The sequence below is a fragment of the Mycetomoellerius zeteki genome, unplaced genomic scaffold, assembly GCF_001594055.1.
Source record: "Mycetomoellerius zeteki isolate Tzet28-1 unplaced genomic scaffold, Tzet1.0 scaffold698, whole genome shotgun sequence".
NCBI lineage: Eukaryota > Metazoa > Arthropoda > Insecta > Hymenoptera > Formicidae > Mycetomoellerius > Mycetomoellerius zeteki.
Genome location: NW_017257717.1, coordinates 4505 through 10266, shown reverse-complemented (window position 1 = coordinate 10266; position 5762 = coordinate 4505). Strand labels below are relative to the sequence as shown.

Sequence of the window (5762 nt, the reverse complement as noted above, 5' to 3'; positions counted from 1 at the left end):
TATAGAATACTCCTGTAATATTAAACAAATATTTATGATATTTTCGAAATATTATAATAACATTATTTTAATTTTTTAATAATATTCATGTAACATTCTAGGAACATTTTGCGCTTATAGGGCAAGTAAGAATTACTTTTTCAAGTATTTTAAAAGTTCGTATATTTGCAAAACTATCATAAGTTCAAAAGCATCAAATTTATTCAAAATATATTCTGACTCCTAGTAAGTTTAACACTTCAATCAAGATTATTAAATTAAAATAAATTCGACTTGCTTATAGTATTATATAAAGTAGCTCCTTCGATCAATTCTTAAAAAGATATAAATTCTTATTTTGAGTACATAATGATGATTTATCTAAAATTTATAAAATAAATATATTTTAAAATTATTATCAAGAAAATATTCTTTGTTAAATTATTTAAGAAGAAGAAAGTAAATTAAGTAATCACTTTTCTTATGAATAGAATGATATTTTTCTGTAAATTTATTTCTTTTTCATTTTTCCTATAATTTTTGTTATTTAATTTACGTCAATATATAGAGATTTATGTTCATATAATCAATTATCTTCTTCCGCGAAGAGATCTTTGGTGGGATAGAAAGTGTTAAAAAATCGCGCAGAAATTCGGAAACGGAAGTTTATACCTCGTGCAGACTGGTGTATCACTTGATCTTCTACCCTCGTCCCAGAAGAATGGCACTTTGAGTAAAGATCTCTTTCCTCTCTTTCTCTTCAGATAACGTCACCTCAATGTCTCCGCGACAGAGTGACCGCGCTTCAAGCACGCGACCACTTTATACCGTGCTGGTGCCGTTGGTGGACGGTGGTGGCGGTGGTAACGAAAATCCACCCTTCCCACGCATCCTCTCACCACCTCGCTCTTGTTACCCCGATAATACCATCTCGTTATCTCGCTGATTTCTCTGTTTTGGTTTGTCAGTCTAAATTGATTATTTCTTTGATTAATTTAAATTGTTTTCCCTCTTTTTCTGATATTAGTTTAGTTGTCATGGGCAACTTCACAAAGTGATGAAATGTCTGATTGATTTTGCTAAAGAAAGTAATTTGATTATTTGAATTGTATTAGTTTTGAAGTCAGTCTTTCGTCTGAGGACATCTATTTCTTAGGACGTTCAAAATTGACGCTGTGCTGAACACCTCGAGCTCAGACTTTGTTATGCGAAGTTACTGCAATGTTTTGATCGTAGGACTTTATTATTATAATATCAAAATATTATCAAAAAATAAGGCCTTTCCTCGCGGAAGCTTGCACTGGAGCTTCTGATCTTTGGGAATTCATAATACTAGTGACCTGCTGTGACCTGCCTTTGTCTTTGTGGATCGGAAATCTATTAGGGAAACGATCTTGTAGTATATTCTATTTAGAGAGTTGTGGTATTCGCAATCAAGAGTATATACATTTTCCAGAATTGTAGAGTTGTATATACGAAATAAATTATCTTGTAAGACGACAAACCAACTTGCAAACTTGTAATAATTCGCGAGTACGATAATGCATAGATTCATTAACATTAGATTTCACAAAAATATAATATATCACATGGATAAAATCCATGTGCTACACGATTCTGATAAGAATCAGCACACACACACACACAATCCAGTATTTCCTTTTTTTATATTTCCTCCGTTCATTTTCTTCAGTTGCGGCTATCATGGCAGTTGCTGCTGCTATAATTTCTTTTTTGGATTTCATGATTTTTAGAATTAACAATATTCACACATTCTACCATCCATTGAAAATGTTTCATCAATGGTGAACACATTTTTTCGTTAGCTACAACAAATCAGGTTTTTTTCTTCTTCGACTCGTTGAATTTCGGCCTCTTCAACAAATCAGTTACACAGATTACACAAATATAACTTATTCTCTACGCGAATTATAAAAGTACGACGCGCGAAACCTTTTTCATTCGCGCGTCAAAATATTGACGTCATTTATGATAATCTAATCTTACCCTTACCTGATTTTGAGCATCAACGCGTCAACTGACGCCCATGAAAAAGCACCTTGACTGTGTACTTGGCTTAAAACCACACAAGCACACTTGTATCGACTCTGAAGGAAAAAGTTAATCGGCTTATAATATACAATTATTATTTAATACATATTTGTACATATTGTATTTAATTAGATGTGTACTGATTGAAAACGGAAGGCCGATTAACTTTTTCCTTCAGAGTCGATACAAGTGTGCTTGTGTGGTTTTGAGTCAAGTATAATCAAAGTGCTTTTTCATGTATATTATACAATTATTATTTAATACATATTTGTACATATTGTATTTAATAACGCGTGTAAATCATTATCATGTCTATTGTATAGAATCTTTTTCTATCGTTACAACAACAAATTAATTTCTTCTCTAACATAGCAATGTAAAGTTATCATCATTGCAGTCTTAGTATCAGTATTGCTGCTGATCGTGGCCGAGCGTGGAGACTTCTCTCATATGCCTGTAGTGCGTACGTTGGTTGTACACAGTCATATGGGAGTATGGGACCTACAGAGTTTAACGTCGATTCCGAGCGACGAAATTTTTATTAGAGAAGTGATCTTGGCAAAGATACTCTTGGTGATTTGCCGTTGCCTCCTGAGAGGAGATACGAGCATATGAAAATATTTTTGATTCTGCCGGGAATCGAACCCGGGATCTCTAGCATAGCAGACCAGTGCGCTGTCTGCTCTGCCATGCTCGCTCTCAGAGATATTTAATGTTCTCAGAGATATTTGTATAATGTTCTTGATATGTAAATTTCTTCTCTTTCATCTTCTATAAGTTTCTTCATAATAAGAAAATGGAGCCTTTAGAATCTTTATTAGATTACGATCGGAAATACCATTATCCTAATGCCACAATGATTACGTTTACACCGTGCCTATACAATAGATGCCTTGTTTATCTCATAGATTAAACAAAAACATTTAACATCTAGATCGCGGACTAAGCGCACGGTGTAAACGTAGCCAACGTATCATTTCCAAGAAACAAACCGACATCATTTGCCCCATTTATAGCTCAACCCAGTGAGAAATGACAATGGAATCGACGTCGATTCGACATCGATTCCATTGTCATTTCCCACTGGGAAAATGGCGACAAAAAGTTTCAGTTTGTTGCTTGGATTTATGATCGCTGTTATTCACGAATGTAAGTAAGGATAACATAGAAAGTTGTCTTCTTCCTCTGTATTCTTTTAACTTTGTATTGCAAGAAAAGAAAGTATCATTGATCCTTTTAAAGCAACACAGGATCGAGATAATTGCTTCTAAATTTATTACGAAAAGTATATTGTACAAGTTGATGTTAGGGCCGCGGTATACAAAGAATATAAGCAATAAAATTTGAGCAGTAACTGAAGCACAATCGGAAAATTTCAAAAATATGAAAATACTATCAAAAAAATTTTTGATCTCCGTTAGTTATTCCTTACGTTTCTTCGTGTGTTACAGCCATTGTTGTTTGCAAATTTGTTTTAGGTCGATTTGCAACTTTTCACATAAAATTCCGACAATCATCATCTGCTTTTCGCGTGAAACGAGATAGAGAAATTATTTTCTTAGTTAATTATGTTGGAGATATCGCAAATTCTCCGCCTGAAAAATTAGTTGTATTCATAAAATGTGGCCCATATGTAAAACTATCAAAAGAGATCACATCTCACTTTTCGCAATTCTACAATCTCATATTGTCTCAATGATGCATCATTTTATGAATACAAAAACTAATTTTTCACTGGACAATATAATTTGACCGAATTTTCTGATAATGTATGTAAGAGTGTTTGTTATTTTACATTGAAAATGATCGGAGTCGAAACGTTTGTATATATACATTTATTAAAGATCTTACATTACAATTGGCTCATTGCCCTTCTTTTATTTATTGATGAACATATAAATTCTAACAAATAAAAAGTTACCAAAAACCATGTGTAAATTACTTTAAAATTTGATATTCCATATAAAATTATTATAATGATACTTTGTTTAATATTTCTTTGATGTTCGGAAATTAAATTGGAAAGATTCGATAATATGTATATTATACAAGTTCAACTTTAATAATTTTTGTTTTTGTCTCTAAAGTTAAGGGGATGCTAAAGCTGTTCTACTTTACCATCATTTCCATTCGGTGAAATATCTCCGAATTGAATTGACGGATTGCAAAAAATTGTTTTTACGGAATTAAAGTACGCACAAATAAGACCTCAGCTGTATCGGATTTTAGGAGAAAATCGAAGAAAAGTTTAAAAATTCGCTTACTTTTAGCTCGTACAGCTGACACCTCAGGTCTATATTTGCTTCATACAAGAGTTTTATAGTTTATATTTTGAAAATAAGCATAGGTCTGAGGTCACATTATTGTAACGAACGATACCAAGTTTATAGAACTAAGATTGAAAGTCTAGAAGGAAAGTAATCCTACCGAATAGAAAATACGTATATACGGGTACTTTGCGAAGACTGGGACTGTCAACAGAGTCAAAATTCCGTGTAGTAATAGTTGCGATAGATGGTGCTAGCATATATTAGATAAGGACAGATGTATACGTTTAAGTGAGATAGAACGATATATAATATAATGTAAGAAATGAATCAAAGATGTCACTATTATCAAATTTGGAATTAAAAAAGTCTGCACTCGACCTCGATTAAGTTCGGTAATCGGTTTAGGATCCCCTTAAGGGCCACTGTCACCAAGCTCAATTAACTTAACTGGCCAGTTAGTTAACTGAGCTTGGTCCATCGGAATTGTTTGCTTCAAACAAAATGATAAATGTGATTGATCAATTCCGATGGACTAACTGGCCAGTTAAGTTAACTGAGCTTGGTGACAGTGGCCCTAAGTCAATATGACAAAGATTGCACTGCTGTTAACGGAGTAAAACTTTACTCGATGGTAAAGATTCTCGATAAAATTATTCTTGAAATTAAAAAAAAATATTATTGCATTACTCAGATAAATAATTCTGTATGATACGTAGAAGAATTTCATATGGTTTAATCTATGGAGTATTCCAACTGTTTGGAATGAAGTAATTTTAAAGTCATTTGTGATTGCTTGTTTGTAAATTAAGATAGAAATGTTTGAAGATAAGATATTGTATAATTGCAGGTACGATTGCAGTATTGTGTTCTTACATTCAAGAAACATTGAAAAAAAATGATAATTGTGAAGCATATATATCTACTGTTAACGAACAAGTAATCAGGGTTTTCTGTATAATACCAGTAATAACAATTTAGTCAGCATGGATACTGTTCAAAAGCAAGAATGAGATAGAGTGAGATAGAATGTATAGGATAAAATGAAATAGAAATATGTCACTAGTACTATAAATGGCTGCCAAGTCATCTGATTGCAACAGCGAATCAGAATACGTAACACCGATTGCGCCTCTCTGATAAATCTAGGCCTCTAGGCAGAAAGGGATATTCTAGATATAACGTATAAGTTTTAATAAATTTAGTAATCATATACCCCTCCCATTAACGTATAACAGCAAAAATGATTTCAAAACGCGACAATTTACGAGATATTAATTAGGTCTGTTCGCGTTGCTTACACTTTTGGCACTCGACATCTTCGCTTTCTCTCTTTTCAAGGCCAAATATATATCTATCTCATTTTAAGTGCAAAAATATTTGGGGATTTCATGCAACGCGAACAGACCTATTAAGGTGCATTCACATGCAAGCAGCGGAAGCAGCAACCAATCAATGGCTGCG

The 5762-nt window shown here is 33.0% G+C and overlaps 1 protein-coding gene across 1 annotated transcript in view; it reads right to left on the bottom strand.

Moving 5' to 3' along the window:
* Positions 1-760, bottom strand: part of LOC108729037 (allatostatin C) — a 19504-nt gene extending 18744 nt beyond the window's left edge. The window contains exon 1 of the mRNA XM_018457951.1: positions 652-760. The gene's annotated coding sequence lies outside the window, so the exon portion shown is untranslated. The remainder of the gene's footprint in view (positions 1-651) is intronic.
* Positions 761-5762: the final 5002 nt, after the last annotated feature.